At 41.8% G+C, this 18,451-nt stretch overlaps 1 long non-coding RNA gene across 1 annotated transcript in view; it reads right to left on the bottom strand.

Moving 5' to 3' along the window:
- Window positions 1-1,306: 1,306 nt before the first annotated feature.
- The window catches only part of LOC137377926 (uncharacterized), a 91,116-nt gene continuing 73,971 nt past the window's right edge, over window positions 1,307-18,451 (bottom strand). Inside the window, exons 2-3 of the long non-coding RNA XR_010976513.1 lie at window positions 10,785-10,962; window positions 1,307-1,455 (exon numbers count right to left, since the gene is read on the bottom strand). This is a non-coding gene — a long non-coding RNA (uncharacterized lncRNA). The remainder of the gene's footprint in view (window positions 1,456-10,784; window positions 10,963-18,451) is intronic.

Here is an 18,451-nt window from a genome sequence, read left to right as displayed (position 1 = left end):
CTGCCTGTAACCCCTGTTGCCGCATTTCTCCTGGAAAGCCTGCCAAACTGATCTTCAATGTTGCCTGAAAAGAACTGTTTTAGAAAGATCTTAGTGACAGCCATCTAAGCATATTTGGGACACCAGAATAAAGGGAAAACTGACATCTTTCCATATCTTCTTTTTTTCTTCAAGAACTAGAAAGTACTTGGCAAAAGTATTCTTTTATTTTGTCTTTTTTTGTAACAGAGCTCTAAAGAGAAAATCTCTATTTTTCGGATTATCTGTGTTTGTGCATGTGAGGGGCCAAGGTATAAAGAGAACATTCATATTTCAATCTGTGTGTTAATGCTTTGCTTCATTTGTGGTTAAGTCTTTTTTTATAATAAACTGATAATTATGTTTATTTAGGAAACCTGTTTGGTATATGTTATTCTGGGATAAAGAGTAGAGTATATGATTGCATCGACAACTGGGTAAATATTTAAAAATGTTTTGTGACCTGTGATGAAGTGGAACTGGAAAAGACAATGCACTCCTCCCAACTCGGTCGTAATACCAGTTAGACTGGTTTCTGGATCAACTCATTCCATTTGATACCAGAGTATTAACTTACAAAAAGTGTTTATATAAGTACCACAAACAAGTGAAAATTAACGATGTGGTGTGTGCTGTGGTCATGCAATGAAACTAAAGACACTCTTGACTGTGCTGTTCGTTACAAATTTTATTGTGATGCAGGAAAACACAAAACACAGTTATTTGCAAAAAAATGAATTAAACATAGTGCGGAAATCACAAATAAGTGAACAAAGCAGTTAAAGTGCAAAAATGTTACATTACGGCTGTAATCAAAATACAAAACCTAAACATTAATTACATTTCGATATTGATCGTTTGCTGGATTTTAGTTTTTATTGAGTTCTTGTATTTTCTCAGAGATGTAATTGTTCATCTGACTGAACACTTTCTTGACAGATTCCTCACTCAACCCCTGGGTCTGGAGGTGATGTATGAAGTATGCTGCAAATAAGGGAAAAAGATAAAGTCACAGACTTCCAAAACAGGTGACAGAGACCTCACTGCTGAGCTCCTGTTGAGAGAAATTTGTGACATTCTGAACCCTAATGAACTAATTCATTAACTACAGACTCTACATGAGGGTAGATTATTTAATGGTTTAGTCTCACTGAATAACTTAGGTCATTATGGAGGCAAGTTTAGCACTGCACCAAATGTCATAATGATCCATCACCTTCTGCTGAAACCAACAGCGATTATGTAATGTTTTGAAAATTAAATATAAGTATAATTATTTTGCCTTTAATTGCAGTATACAACTGCTCGCTGGCCTCTTCATGCTCCATAAGAATTGAAGCTTGCTGACTCTGCCCGGTTGGTGCTGGGAATGGAGGCATGTCCGACACTGTTTGCTTGTGTGGTGCTGGGGTTGCCTAGGCATGTCTGATTCTCTTGCTGCAACATGAGGAAAAATAATTGGCATCATTCATATATCAGAGTTGGGAGGCCATTTGCATAAATCCAATTTACTCCATCATCTGTTTCTGAGCAGGCAGAGCTGTAAGGTCTCTGACCTTAGCCGGGTTCTTGGAAAAGACAAAAAGGGCAACAGACAATGGCTTTGGTGCAACAAGTCAACAGAATAAATACTTAAACAAAATAAGAGGTAAAGGTGTCATGGTAATGTCACTAGACTATTAATATAGTGGCTCAGACTAATGCTCTGGGGACATGGGTTCAAATCCCACCATGGCAGATGGTGAAATTTTAATTCAATTAATGAAAATCTGGAATTAAAATCTAGTCTAATGGTGACCATGAAACCATTGTTGATTGTTGTAAAAACTCATCTGGTTCGCCGATGTCTTTTAGGAAGGAATTCGACCATCCTTACCTGATTTGGCTTCCATGTGACTCCCGATCACGTAATGTGGTTGACTCTTAAATGTGCTCTGAAATAGCCTAGCAAGCCATTCAGTTGTATCAAAACACTACAAAGTCTAAGAAAAGCAATGAAACCGGATGGACCACCCAGTATTGACTTAGGCACTGGAAAAAACAATGGCAAACCCAGCCCTGTTGACCCTGCAAAGTCCTCCTTATGAACTGCTAGGGGCTTGTGCTAAAATTGGGAGAGCTGTCCCACAAACTAGTCAAGCAGCAGGCTGACCTCGTCATACTCACAGAATCATACCTTCCAGACAATGTCCCAGACACCATCACACCATTCCTGGGCATGTCCTGTCCCACCAGCACAGACACAGCAGAGGTGGCGAAACATTGGTATGCAGTCAGGAGGGAGTTGACCTGGAAGTCCTCAACATTGACTCAGGATCCCATGCAGTCTCATGGCATCAGATCAAACATGGGCAAGGAAACCTCCTGCTGATTACCACCTACTGCTCCCCCACCCCACTCGGCTGATGAATTAGTGCTTCTTCATGTTGAGCACCACTTGGAAGATGCAGTGAAGGTAGCAAGGGCACAGAATGTACTCTGGGTGGGGGACTTCAACGTCTATCACCAAGAGTGGTTCTGTAGTACCACTACTGACGGAGCCGGCCGAGTCCTGAAGGACATAACTGCTAGACTGGGACTGCGTCAGGTGGTGAGGGAACCAACAAGAGGGAAAAACCTACTTGACTTCATCCTCACCAATCTATCTGTCACAGATGCATCTGTCCATGACAGTATTGGTAGGAGTGATCACTGCACAGCCCTTGTGGAGACAAAGTCCCAATTTCACATGAAGGATACCCTCCATTGTGTTGTGTAGCATTATCACTGTGCTAAATGGGATAGATTTCAAACAGATCTAGCGACTCAAAACTGGGCATTCATGAGGCACTGTGGGCCATCAGCAGCAGCAGAATTGTATTCAACCACAATCTGTAACCTCATGGTCCGGCATATCCTCCACTCTATCATTACCATCAAGCCGGGGGACCGACTCTACATCAGTGAAATGTGCAGGAGGGTATGCCAGGAGCAGCACCAGGCATAACTAAAAATGAAGTGTCAGCCTGGTGAAACTACAACACAGGACTACTTGCATACCAAACAGCAGAAGCAGCATGCAATAAACAGGGATAAGCGATCCCACAGCCAATGGATCCGATTAAAGCTCTGCAGTCCTGCTATATTTAGTTGTGAATGGTGGTTGGCCAATTAAAAGAAAGGGAGATATTCAAGAGTTCAAGGTGGTACATATGCCACAGTGCTGATCTTTATGTCAGAGCTCAGAGATCAGAGTTATTTGGAATAGCTAGAGAAACTTGAGCTTTTCAGCTTGGAAAGGAGATATTCAACAGCTGATCTTACAGACAGATACAAGATAGTTATGGGAATTAAGTCATTTCGGAAAACTACTTTAAATCAAAAGTAGAGCAAGCGGATGTAGGTTTCAGTCTGATATCAGCAGGTTCTTCTTCACATCAAGTGACCAACACTTGATCTTACTGACATAGTAGTAGAAGCAAAAGACCCTGGAATAATTTAACAATTAGATGCAGCAAGAGTGGGGGTGGAAACTTAAGACCTATCTAGTTGGATGATTGGTGGGAATTATTTATAGGCCTAACAGAGGTTGCAGTGTAAGGCAGAGTATAAATCAGGAAAATAGATGTGCATGTAATAAAGGTAATACAATAATCCTGGGGGAATTTAATCTTCATATTGACTGGGCAAACAAAATTTGCAGTAATAGTTTGGAGGGCAAGTGCTTGAAATGTATGCAAGATTATTTTTTAGAGCAGTGTGCTGAGGAACCAACTAAGGAACATGTGATTTTGGATCTAGTACTGTGCAATGGGAAAGGGTTAGTTAATAATTTTATAGTAAAGGGGCCTCTCGGAAAGAATGAGAGATGATCTCATTGAAACATATAAAATTCTTAAGGGGCTTGACAGGGTAGGTGCTGAGAAAATGTTTCTCCTGGCTAGGGAATCGAGAACATAAGGTCACAGTCTCAAAATAAGGGGTCAACCATTTAGGACTGAGATGAGGAGAAATTTCTTCACTCCAAGGGTTGTGAATCTTTGGAATTCTCTACCCTAGAGATCTGTGGCTACTCAACTGTTGGGTTTATTCAAGCCAGAGATTTTTGGGTAGTAAGGGAATTAAGGGAAATGGGGATAATGCAGGAAGGTGGAGTTGATCTTGTTGAATGGCAGAGCAGGCTCGAAGGCCAAATCATGGCCTACTCCAGCTCCTATTTCTTATGGCCAAATGTCCATCCTCATCCATAAGTATCAGAGATGTAACTTGGGAAAATTTTGGAGAGGTCAGTGCTATACCTGAATCACCCACCAGGATTAGCATGGTGTTAGGCAGTGTGCACGCAGCCTGAATAACTGAAATGAGTGCCATGACATTTGCACCATTCCCAAAGCTACAGGTGAATTGACACTTAATTTGTGAACCCAAGACAAAAGTTATGGATTGCAATATGGAAAGAACATGACTGAACATCTTTAGGAAAGAAGCACCCACTCAGCATCCTCCCCCTGTTTGAGTGGAAGAAGGCAGAACTGCTATTTTCAGGATATTCATTATCTTGATCTTTCAAGGAATTTAAAACAGTCATTCTACAGTACTGGTAACCTGCAATAAAAAGGAGAGAAAAAAGGTTGCTCATCTCCAAAATAAGGTGGTTGAAGTGGAAGAAAGATTGTAGACCTATCTGCATTGATGGTTAAATGTTCAGGAAGAGACTGTTGCAGAGATCAGTAACTTGAATTTATGTAAATGTCTTTAATGTAGTAAAATATCCTCAGATGTGTTATTTACCAAAATTTGACACTGAGTCACACAAGGCAATATTAGGACAGATGACTAAAAGCTTGGTCAAAGAGCTGGGTTTTAAAGGAGGACAGCAAGGTAGAGAGATGAATAGGTTTGGGGGAGAGAATTCCAGAGCTCAGGGCAGCTGAAGGCATTGTCACCAATGGTGAGGCAATTAAAATCAGGATGCGTAAGAGGCCAGAATTAGAGAAGTGCAGAGATTTCAGATGGCTTTAGGGCTGGAGTAGGTTACAGAGATAGGGAAAGATGAGGCCATTGAGAGATTTGAAAACAAGAATGAGAATTTTAAAATTGAGGCATTGCTGGACTTGGAGCCAATATAGGTCAGTGAGCAAATGGGGCTTGGTGCAAGTTAGAATATATGCCTCAGAGTTTTGGATGAGCTCAAGTTTATGTAGGGTGGAAAATGGGAGACCGGCCAGGAGAGCATTTGAAGAGCAAACTCTAGTGCTAAGAACAAAAGCATGTATAAGGGTTTCAGTAGCAAATGAGCTGAGGTAGGGGTGGAGTTGTGTAATGTTGCAGAGGTGAAAGTAAGCAGTTTTGGTGATGAAGCAGGTGTGTGGTTGGAAGTTCATCTTGGGGTTAAATACAACATTGTGGTTCAGCCTCAGACAATTGCCAGGGAGAAGTACGGATTTGGTAGCATTGCATTCTTAGAGGAAGAAGACTATTAGAAAATTAAAAACGATGTAAATTAGTTGAGTAGTTCTCCACGAAACCTGGCTTGTTAAAGCAGTGTGCTGGGGTTATACAACATTGCTGAAAGAGTTTACTGCACGTGGGAAAAATAGCTTCTGGTTTGTTACAGCAGCATTCACACTTGAATTAAAAAAAAATCTAATGACCCTATGAATTCTTGTTTTATTTGCTTATAACTCACAATTAGGCGTTCCTCTTCACATCATTTGATTCGCATGTACACCGACCGGTATTGTGCATCATCTCGTGCATTGTAGTAATGGTAAATTATCCTTGAAGATTTACAACTTGCTCATTCCACAGAGAGCCTCAGTTCAAAGACAGTATTTAACTTCTTAGCAGAGATATGTTCTGCAATTTGTAGAAGTTGATTATCTTAAAAGATACAGATGGATGCAAAAGATACATAATCCTGTGCCCAGAATATGCCGACACAGTAAAAGCACTTGCTTGAATTTGTGAAATTTTGACTAAAACACAATCATCCTGGAATTTGCAGATGGTATTATGTCTCTTGCATGTGCCACTAGTATAAGTCATTTATGTGGTTACACAAGTACTGCTCAAACAAAGCTGTTTAATGAAAGATCTATCGTTTGAGTCCCCAAGGTACAGATGTGGCAAACCAGCTCAATTTCTCCACCAGACATTGGCAGAGGAGATAATTTATGTGCTGCTTCAAGGCCAATTAGCATAATAAATTATTCATGTGCTGAGAATCAGGACAGCCATTTAAAAATCTGCCTTTCTGCAATAGTGCCAATCTATGGTGCTAAAAATGTGAGGCACTATTCCAGGAGGTCAACAGTTAAACAATGAAAGGGGGGAAAAACATATCTTGGAGAAACACAGTGGTCTTAAAATTGAAAAGGTCAGAACTGCTACCGCCACAGCATCCAGGTACACCATCTAGAATTCCCTGTGCTCCAATCATATCTTTCATAGTCAGGAAGGTCTGGTGAAACATTGCTCAACTTTGAGATTCAAGTGGGGGGCTGACAACTGACAACTGTAAAAAAAAAAAATATGGTCTGATTCCCCCACTTCCACTCATCCACCTCTGCACAGCTTCTGCTCTTTGACAGGGGTTAGTTTTGGGAGAATCATGAGCAAAACCCTATGTCTCAGCAGTATTAACTGAAAAATAATGTAAGTGAATTGCCTTTGTTAGGAAAAGAAGTTGGCAATAAATGAGCACCTCAATTTTGTTGTCACTTAAGTGTCTATCACAATTGTAGATGCCCTTTCTGTGCAGTAACAGAGAAATCTTTCAGAAATAGAAATGGACTAATTTACAAGGTGATTATCAATTAAATGGCAAAGAATCTGGATATTTCTTTAATGATAGGATGAAATTGATTTGTTTTATAAAGAAGTTTATAAATTACACTTACTAACTGCTCTTACCACACTTTTATCCACATTACCATGATTGCAGTTTAAGCTAATTAGCACAAGCTTTCTCACATTTAATATTTGTAATAATGTTGAATGTTTTATGTTGAACGCCTATCAAAAATTATTAACCAGGTATAGCTGAAATTAGTCTCTAAATTAAATCACTTATTTCAACACTTAAGGATGATAATTGAATTTTTAGAGAATAATTTCATAAAATGAATGTAACAATGTGATGAGAAATAAATCTGCAAATGTACTACAAAAGTTTCATTGAGCAAGTTAAAGGTTGGCATCATATCCTTTTTTTGGGTCTGTTTGACCCCTCAGTATTTTCACTTTGATTTTCTAAGCAAAGTGCTTTTCTAAATATTTGTAGCTGTATTGTGTCAGAAAAGTATAAGAATATTCTGTATTTTTTCCATCTCCAACATTAGATACCTTTGTGTTGCTGAACTTGTAGCAGTACCCTTAATTACTGCGGATGTTCTTTCCCCTAGAGCGTCTAAGATTAGATCCATCATTACACATTTTCTGTGATGTACAAAATTACACAGTAACAGGTGCTCATGAAGTTCATTACACACGAGTATGGGATCCAGGCCAGCTTAAGGCTTATAAACAAGTACTTGAAATTGTCACTATGTGTCCACTCACCTCCAAACAGCACAACACTGGACAATTATCTATAAAGTTACTACTGACTATCAATTATTCAGAATTGTTCCCGGAAAATGTGATGTGACACTTCCAAATATACCATTTCTTTCAAACACAGTAATGCATGTCTTTAATAGATCTCTTGTTCCCTGACCACTCTTTATACCCAGTAACAATGGTGCTACTCAATTAGCATAAGCATATCACATGATGGGAACATTTTTCATCTTACTGTCAGGGAAAATTTGTTAAAGACTTTGTAAACAGGTGGTATTAAGTACAAAAGCAGGGAGGTTATGCTGAACCTTTATAAAGCTCCATTTAGGCCACAACTAGAGTATTGCATCCAATTCTGGTCACCACACTTTAGGAAGGGTGAGAAGGTGCAGAGGATACTTACCAGAATGGTTCAAGGGATGAGGGATTTTAGCTACAAGGTTAGGTTGGAGAAGCTGGGGTTCTTCTTGGAGTAAAGGAAATTGAGGGGAGATTTGATAGAGGTGTACAAGATTCTGACAGGTTTGGATAAGGTAGACAAAGAATATCTATTCCCATTAGCTGATAGTATAAGGACTAGGAAGCACTGATTTAAGGTTTTGGGCAAGAGATGCAGGTGGAATGTGAGGAAGCACATTTTTATTTTTGTGCAGCAAGTTGTAATGACCTGGAACCTGCAGCCTACAAGGGTGGTGGAAACCAATGATGAATGATTTCAAAAGGATATTGGATGGGCACTTGAGGGAAATAAACTTCCAGCGCTATGGGGGATAGAACCAGGGAATGGGACTGATTAGGTTGCTGTGCAGAGAGCTGGCATGTACTCAATGGGCCAAATGGCCTCCTACTGCACTGTTATGACTCTATGGCTATGACATAGTTGGGTAGCAGATGCAACTTAACTTGGTCAACTTTTGGGAGGAAAAACAAGGAATAGGAATATGCACTCAATAGAACATTGAAAAGGTCTTGAAGCACAGGGACCTAAAGGTTCAAATGTACAACTCACAAAGTGCGAGTGCAGATAAATATAACCATTAAAAAAGGTTATAATAAAGGCTTAGAGTTCAATAGTAAAGATCTAATGATAAATTTGTAGAAGCCAATTGTTGATCACAGAATACTGTGTGAAGTTTGGGCACTTCATTATAGAAAGCCATTGAGAGCATACTGTGTACTCTCACCAGGATGATGCCACAAACATGATTAGAATACAAAGACAGTTACATAACAAATAATAAAAAAGTAGTATGTAGTTTTATGTACCTAGAAAGAAGATAAAGTTAAACAACAAAAGAATTGTCAGCAAGCTGTGGAATAAGATGGCATCCCACAAAGACTTTGTTTTACAAAAATCTAGCAGTACGGAGATAAAAGGCTCCACTATAGGAAAAAGACTCGAGTACAACATATTTGTCTTGGTCAACTTTATTGAAAAAAATAAATATTTAACTGCTGGTTTGGTGCGAATCTTCAGGCAATGTTTTACACTTTAAAGCACAATATATTACACTATTAAGCGGTCTGTGTCCCTTCAAGGCCACAAAGCACAATTATTAAGAAAATCCTGGCTTGAGTCAAAGTTTAATTGTAAATGGTCAGGAAACTTTACAGATTGGAGTGTGTTGGTCAGTTTGAAGTCTCAGCTCAGAAGGACCCAAACTTTTTATAATCAAGTGTCACATGTGGACTGTCATATTTGAAGTGTGATGTCTGTATTATTCTGTTTGTTGTAGGGCGCCACCATTTTGAAGGAACAGTTGATATGTGGTGGTGAAGCCTGCATTCGCCTTGGTGGCAGGAAACCAATTAAACTAATTAAGATTATAACAGAGCCTTTGACAAGCCTTTTATTTTGATAAGTGAGGCAGTGAGTTTCTGTGATTAGGATTGGGAAAGGAAGCCCATGATTACAAACAAGACATTACTGGCTGTGGATGGGGAAGTAACTGAAGTTATTAAATTGAATGGATAAGTTTACTGATGTTAAAATGGACATAAATTAGCCAAAGAATCAGAGTCCATGGATGTGCTATAATGTCACTAAAATCCATTTCAAGAAACAGAAAACAGAGCAGATCCGAGAGGATAGATGAAAAAATCCTCAAAAAATTGCAATAAAACATAAAAATTACTTTCTTTTCTGCTGTACCTGAAACTCTGGTCACAATGTGGAGAGACTCTCTGAACAAGCAGTATTGAAGGTTACCTACATTTGAGGGTTCGGGGCATAGTCAGTTTTACGGGCAGAGATTTTGATGGAAGGGCATTAAGAGATTTGGCTGTGTCGTGCATGTAGTTCACTTACATCCAGTATTCTATGATCTTTTAAGCCACATAATTGGTCTATAACCAGTGAACCCATGTTTCTGAATGCAAATGTGGAGGAAAATCCAGGCCAATGTGTTTAACATGGATAACAACTTGGCATTTCGGATGTTACCTTAATTTTGAATCATGAAGCCTCGCTGTGGATGAATGAAACTTTAGCTTTCTCTCAGTGGCAGCACTATCACCTTAGAATCAGGTTTGTTAGTTCAAATCCCACTCAGAAACTTGACCACAAAATTTACACTCCAGTGCAATACTGGGGGAATCCTGCACTGTCAGAGGTGCTGTCTATGAATTAGATGCTAAACCAAGGCCAAGTATGTCCTCTCAGGTGGAGATAAACATCCCATTGCACAATTTGAAGAGCAGAGACATTTTTGCCATTACTAATCCTTCAGGCAGCATCACTAAAACCTATCACTATCTTGTCATGATCTCATTCCTGTTTTGGGGACCTTGATGTGCTCAAATTGACAGCCAGATTTTGTGCACTACAATAATGATTACACTTCATTTGCTGTCAAGCACTTTGAAACAACCTGAGGTTGTGAAAGGCACTATACATAAATGCAAATCCTTTATAAAATCAGATTGGTGCCAGCAGGCTGTATTTTGAAAGGGATACTTTGTTCGGAAAGAAGCAGCTATACTACTGGCAAGTGCAAGCCACATTTCCATGGAACAATCAGATAAACACTTGCATTGAGTTTCACAATATTTGCCCAAGTCCTACTTGAAACATGCACTTCGCCCTATAAAAAGGCAATGTGCTCCACTGGACTTGACTGCTGGAGTCAGCTTCTTAAAATTAATTCTGCATAATTTAGCTTCAAAGCCACAGCTTTGATTTAGCAGTTCAGTATTGATGTATTTTATATTTAAAAACAACTTACGTAATCTTCCATTTTTGTAACCTTTGTCCTGCTTCCAAAACTTTTCTATGGCTATTATCGCTGTATAATTTGCAATGTGCTTCGAATGGCACTAAAGCACACTCAGAAATTATTTACACTGCACAATCGAAATTCAGCTCAGACTCACGGCTTTGGGCAAAAATACCAGCTTCAAGCCCTGTGGGAAGTAAAAAAAAAAATTAAAGGCATTAAAGGCAATTCTGTGGATACATTTAAATACATATAATTTAATATTTTGTGCAAATCCTTATTTTGGACTTCATAAATGTCAATTATTGAGTAAAACAATTCAGATGGATTTGTGGAAACCTGGTGGACAAATTATGTAAACACAGTGATATATGTGCAATAAAACAATAGCTACTGTGTGTTGCATCTTCCCCTAACCTCTATATACAAAGCACTGAAGGGATCAGTAACGCAGTAACGTGGATTTGTCATTTAAGGCTGGCTCTGCATGTACACACAGGTCTTCACTGTACTGGTACTTACTTAAGACTGACCCCACACCATAGGTCTTACACTGCTGGCATGGTAACATAGCCACACCTCTTAAAGGTTTACACACAACATTGCATCGCATAGTGTGACACTTTACATTGAAATAATTGGCAACTACAGGAGCGATAGTTTTCAATGAAATGCACACTTCATCTACTGAATTTAATAGACAACAGACATTGCTAAATACTGAGGGCAATATTATAGTATAGAATACATTTTGCTTATAATAAAAGCTAAGTTGCTGCCATGAAAGTTTGCCCATTAAAGTAGTAGTAGTTAAATTAATTATATATGCACCCTTTATAGAACAGTTACTTTGATATTGATTCTGTTCATTTTTTTCCATTGAATCACAAATAGACATCAGTATTTACAGCCATTAGGTAACAGACTGTAAAATTACTTAGCAACATATCTCCACTCCATGTCGACTTATCTAAGTTTTCCAGTTAGCTTCACTATCTTCATCCGCCACATAAAATATAACTATTTATTTTCCATAGCAGGAGGTAAAATAACAGAATAATTTATTGTCTTGCACCCTTCCCATGCAACAAGAACCACCAAATGCAAACAAGTTACGCTTTCCCCCTGATAGCACAATTTTCCAAAGAAGATTTGATGTTTTATGACACTCACTAAAACACAATGCAGTTAAAGCAAACCTCAGTGAACTTTCGGAGCAAAGGACAACAGGCACAGCAATGGGCTTTTACCAAGTACAACTTCCTCAACCTGCCCATGACTAAAAACAATACAGGAAAACAATACAACCCAGGAGTTTCTAACAACAAAACAGTTTCCTATCCATTGCAAAAAAAACGTACAGAGCTGAATTTTATACTACCCCAAAGAGCTGAAGGTGGCGATGGGGAAGGGGGGCATAAAATGGAGCGGGAGGCTCAGGGGGCCCTTCCCGACCCACTCCTGCCTCCGCTGCCACTTTATGCAGGGTGGCGGCGGCGGAAAACAGCCTGGCCTCACCAGGCCAAACAAGGCCCTTAAGTAGCAACTTAACGGCCACTTAAGGGTCTCCGTCCAGCACCTCGGGGATTTTACCATTGGCAGGCGGGTGTCCCAGGCCCGAGAAACGCTACCTGACAAAAGCAGGCCTGGGCGGAGGGCCCTCCTGATCAGACATCCTGTGACCAATGGAGGGCCGCCCCCGCTGCCTCAACTACCCCAATACCCAACATGCCCCCCACCCCTCCCAATTGACCACCCTTTGCCTCGTGGGGGCCAATCTGATCACCCCCGGTGAGACAACGAAAACGTACCTTAGTTTCGGGGCTCCCCGACATCTTCATCTGTAGGCTGGGCTGCAGTCCCACAGTCCCAACAGTGGCCACCACTCCCAGTGGTGCAAAAAAGGGGTTGGATCCCCAGGCCAGGCGGAAGCGAGTTCGCAACCGACTTTTCAGTCAGTGGACGGTTCTCGTCTGCAAAGAGCAAAGGGCCGGAATTTTACCTTGTAAAACCAGGAATCCTCTGAGGCGGCTGAGGCATAAAATGGCTGGCGATGACATCGGGTCGGGTCCCCCAAGGTCATGACGCCCAAACGCCATTTTATGCTGGTCAGATGACGGGCGACATTGAGGCGCCATTCGACGTCCGCTTAGAGTCAATTAAAGGCCAATTGAGGTCATTAATAAAGCACTTGACAGCCATTTTACATTGGTTGTCAGATTTTACGGCAGTAAAAAGAGTCGAAGGAGGTGTCGGGAACCTGACAGCTTTAAAAGAGCAGCAGGCAGTGTCTCTGTGAAGGAGTTTGAGGTACTTTTTATTGATTCATTGTTCATTGATATTTCTTTGCGTTACTTTTAAGTTTGGGGTCATTTCTGCTGGTTCAGCAGGGGTCATATCAGTGTTAGTCACTCCTGGTCAGGCTCCAGCAATATTGATTTATTGGGTAAAGGAGAGGGGGTTGTGTGTGCCTGTCCTTACAGCAGGCTGGTAATACCAAAACTAATTGCATCTCTGGAACACAGCATCAATGGAAATTGTTCACTCTGGAAGTGGCTCATCGAATGAGGAGGACTCCACCCCATCCCCCCCAATTGACCACCCTTTGCCTCGTGGGGGCCAATCTGATCATCCCCGGTGAGACAACAAAAACGTACCTTAGTTTCGGGGCTCCCCGACATCTTCATCTGTAGGCTGGGCGGCACAGTGGCACAGTGGTTAGCACTGCAGCCTCACAGCTCCAGCGACCCGGGTTCAATTCTGGGTACTGCCTGTGTGGAGTTTGCAAGTTCTCCCTGTGTCTGCGTGGGTTTCCTCCAGGTGCTCCGGTTTCCTCCCACATGCCAAAGACTTGCAGGTTGATAGGTAAATTGGCCATTATAAATTGCCCCTAGTATAGGTAGGTGGTGGGGAAATAAAGGGACAGGGTGGGGATGTGGTAGGAAGGTAGGAATACGGAATTAGTATAGGATTAGTAGAAATGGGTGGTTGATGGTCGGCACAGACTCGGTGGGCCGAAGGGCCTGTTTCAGTGCTGTATCTCTAAACTAAACTAAACTAAACCCCAAGGAGGGACAGGAGGACAACTGGCCAGGGAGCCAGCAACCTGCTAGCCCAGTGCAGCCTTGTAATGGGGGAGGGGGAGAAGGTGACAGAGTGGCCCAGGTGCAGCCACCTGTGAGGAGATGAGCCTACCCAGCAGGTAGGGTCTACCGTCCGAATTTGAGCTTTCGACAAATGTCAAAGCGCCAGTGCCGAAGAAGACTGCGCCTGTCGTGGGAGACTGTCACATCTGTGTGTGAGATGCTGGCAGCGGAGGTCACTTTCAATTGCATGGGTGGCCATCAATGCTGGTCGCACTGAAGCTAACAGTTGCACTAAATTTCTATGCATCAAGCTCGTTCCAGGCTTCATCAGCAGACATGTGCGCAGTCTCGCAATCATCAGCACATCACTGCATTAAGGTGGTGACTGATGCCATATTCAGGCATGCCAACCAGTTCATCAAGTTTATCACGGACTCCACCAGTCAGGCTGAGAGAGCCAGAGGCTTCAGCATCATTGCTGGGTTCCCCATGATTCAGGGCGTAATAGACTGCACTCATGTGGCCATTAGAGCACCTACAGATCAGTCTGAAGTGATTTATGACTTTAACCACTTGTAGGGACTAAACCAAATCAGGAGCACATCCTCACAAATCTCCTTTAATCAAATTCAAACCAGACAAATTCTCAGACATTTATTTGGGTCCAAAGAATTGGTCACAGACAATTTGATTTGAACATTCACTGAGTGGAATCCCTTTCGATTAATGAGGGGCCCCTGACTTGTGAAGGAATATCGGTATAATAGGCTTGATTAAGTAGAATTTGGACATTTTTTAGTGCAAAATGCCTTTAGAGTTAAAGATTGAATAAATATTTAGTTTTCAGAGCTCACTGAAGTTCCCCTTTAAGATGGTAGAGTTAAACATTTCAAGGTCTGTTAGAATAGAATCTCTGTTACCAGGGGTCTCTGTTAGAATAGAATTGCTGTTACCAGGGGCTTGGAAAATAAACACACACATTGAAATATCCTGTGTGACCTCAGTAAGAGGCAGTAATAAAACTTAGTTGGTTTATGGGGTTGTTGTTTAGACAGGTCGGCTCTGGAGGTTGCTGTGGGTACCATGGAAAGAGTAATTAACAATAAATAGAATGTACTCACAGGAGCAAGAGAGGTCAGATAAACACAATTATGAACATTTTTACCAGATAAAAGCTCACAAGCTGCAAATTCCAGTAAAACATTAAATTAAAGATATAGATTTTAAAAGGAAACACTGGAAGGTCACATCTAATGCAAAAGTCATATGGCACCTGAGAAATAGTATAAAAATACAAAGTTTCGAAGCAAACACTTCTAACAGAAAATTTTACCGTCTTTCGGACAGCCAAATTTTAATATTTTTATGGCTAGGTCATAAATATCCCAGATATTATAAAGGTCTGGGAAACTCCCTTCAATACATATCTCTTCACTTAAAGAGACACAGAGAGGGGGTTCTTGTAGTTGTATACAGAATACTACATGAGATGATTTATTAACTTTTATATCTTTATTAACACATATTCTTATTTCTAACATAGAATCCAAAAGTTTAACCTTGCTAATGTTACAGTAAAACTATCTTAGAATATCCAGAATATCCATCAAAATTTAAAGAAAATGTAACTTAAATCCCCTTAATTGAGAAGCATTGCTGAGGATACAGCACTTCTAAGTGTTTGCTTCGAAACTTTGTATTTTTATACTATTTCTCAGGTGCCATATGACTTTTGCATTAGATGTGACTTCCAGTGTTTCCTTTTAAAATCTATATCTTTAATTTAATGTTTTACTGGAATTTGCAGTTTGTAAGCTTTTATCTGGTAAAAATGTTCATAATTGTGTTTATCTGACCTCTCTTGTTCCTGTGAGTACATTCTATTTATTGTTAATTACCCTTTCCATGGTACCCACAGCAACCTCCAGAGCCGACCTGTCTAAACAACAACCCCATAAACCAACTAAGTTTTATTACTGCCTCTTACTGAGGTCACACAGGATATTTCAATGTGTGTGTTTATTTTCCAAGCCCCTGGTAACAGCAATTCTATTCTAACAGAGACCCCTGGTAACAGAGATTCTATTCTAACAGACCTTGAAATGTTTAACTCTACCATCTTAAAGGGGAACTTCAGTGAGCTCTGAAAACTAAATATTTATTCAATCTTTAACTCTAAAGGCATTTTGCACTAAAAAATGTCCAAATTCTACTTAATCAAGCCTATTATACCGATATTCCTTCACAAGTCAGGGGCCCCTCATTAATCGAAAGGGATTCCACTCAGTGAATGTTCAAATTGTCTGTGACCACCGTAAGGGTATATTTCAGGTGTGTGCACATTAACCTGGGATCAGTCATGATGCTTTCAGTCTGCGGATCTCCCAGGTGTCAGCACTATTCTGGCCTCCTTCACGCCTGCAAGAATGGATACTTGGCGACAGGGGTTATCCGCTGAAGACATGGCTGATGACACCGATGAGGAACCCAAGGAATGATGCAGAGGAACGTTAAAATGAGAGCCGTGCAACCACCAGAGTGACCATAGAACAGACTATAGGTCTTTTCAAAATGAGATTTAGTTGTTTCAATCGCTCAGGTGAAGCCCTCCAGTACTCACCAGCAAGGGTTTCTAGAATTATTGTCATCTGCTGTGCCTTACATAACTTGGCGGTGGACAGAGGAGAAGCCCTGGAGGATGATTAAGTTCAGCGCCAGGCTTCCTCAGATGAGGATGATGATACAGATGAGGAAGAGGGGCTGCAGTCCCCTGAACAGTTGGAGGTTTGGGTGAGTTAAGTGCAAGGGAGACCCGGGAGGCTTTAATACTCAGGCATTTCTCCTGAACAGAGTCTCATCAACCAGAAACTGACATGGCAGTCTGAGATGAGGCATTAACAGGAGCTGGAAGCGCAGAGGCACTCACCTTCAGGGGAAAATCTCAGCTGATATGGGCCACCTTTCCATTAAAGACCACACAGCCCAAATGTGCCACCTCTCAAATAATCCTTCTTATGCAGATCAACCAGCTCGCCTACAACATCAGCAATGACTTGAGACATATGAAAATGCCAAGTGAAAAATGTAATAACTTTTAGTGCATTTATACATCAAATTAATATTTACAAATTGCACCAGTGACCCCGGAGTGCTGTTAGTGTGATTTTTATGAAACGTTTGCGAGTGCTCATGCGTGCGGACGACCCCTCGCCGCCAGCCACACCAGAGGCAGGTGGGTGATGAGGTTGCCACGTTGCTCTGGATGACTTTGGCAGGCATCCTCTGCCTGCCCGAGGCCGTGCGGGCTGCAACATCTCAAGGTGACCCTGCGGAGTCTCAAGACCACCCTCTGACACCCTGGGAGTATGTAATGCTAATGTCACTGGCAGAGGGGACGAGGAGCTGCAGGATGCATCAGAAGCGCCCTGAGAAGAGCTGCCATATGAAATCTGCTGCTGCCCCTGTGCCTCTCGAGGCTCAATTGGTCCTCTCTGCTGACCTCAGAGGGATGAGCAGCTTCCAAATGTTGCCTGAGTGTCAGAGACAGATCTCTAATGCTCTGGTCCATGCAGCCCACTCTGTCGGTGAGGTTATGCATGGCCTCCAGGGTCGGGCCCTCTACTGCAGCCGCCAATCTGTCAATGGAGGAAACCTGATGGGCAGATGACGGAGAATGTGCGGTACTCAAGCCCTGGATGGACATCTCCAAAGTCTGAGTCATAGCATGCAAAGTCTCTGGTAACTCTGCCAGATCTCCAGGCACCGCACGCAGCACTTGCAGCATCTCCCGCTGACTGGATGTCAGCAGAGGCTCGTCATGAGCTTGTGGCTCTGCACTGGTCTGACCTCCCACAACCGTCCGATTGTCAGACGTATCGGCCGGTACTGCCTCTGGCAGCTGGTCCGGCAATTGTGTGTGCTGACACCAGGTTGTGACCACAAATCTGAGGAGACATGCGTCCCAACCAAGGTGAATGTCTCTGAGCTGGCGCTTGGTGTGGGGCAAGGATGTGACACTGCACCCTCTGAGGTCCCCTCCTCATCTTCAGAGCTGGACAGATGAGCCCTGGAGACGCCTCCTGGCCACTGCTGTGTTTCACCTGCAGGGAAAATCAGAATAATCAGTTGTGATCAGCACTCCTGACTGGAGGACATGTCATAGACTGCAGTGTGGGCACATGTGTGTGATTTTAAGTTTGAGAGCACCATTCAGTGCTTGAGACAATCTCTTGGCCAAGTGCATCAGCTTCACCATCAGCTGTAGCTTGTCCTCCATTCTCCCCTGCTAGCATTAACGCATCTTCTTCCAGTCTGCACAGATATGCCAGGTTAGCCACACCGCCACCTGTGCAGGACCTCTCATGGGCATTATGTGCCCTCTTCTCCTGTGTAGACACAAAGCAATTAGTTAAGACATATTACTAGACAGATCACGCACTCATGACTTGGGTTGAGCGCTGCATCTCAAACCAATGCCAGTGAAGTGCACAGATGGAACACATCTGGACCACTGAGCATCCAGATGTGCCCATTATATGGCCCAAGGCATGGCTGCAGCTAATCACTGAACATGGATGGCTTCGACCTTGC

The sequence above is a fragment of the Heterodontus francisci genome, chromosome 15 (assembly GCF_036365525.1).
Source record: "Heterodontus francisci isolate sHetFra1 chromosome 15, sHetFra1.hap1, whole genome shotgun sequence".
Lineage (NCBI taxonomy): Eukaryota > Metazoa > Chordata > Chondrichthyes > Heterodontiformes > Heterodontidae > Heterodontus > Heterodontus francisci.
The sequence above is the reverse complement of the archived record's forward strand: the minus strand, read 5'-3'. Positions and strand labels throughout refer to the sequence as shown.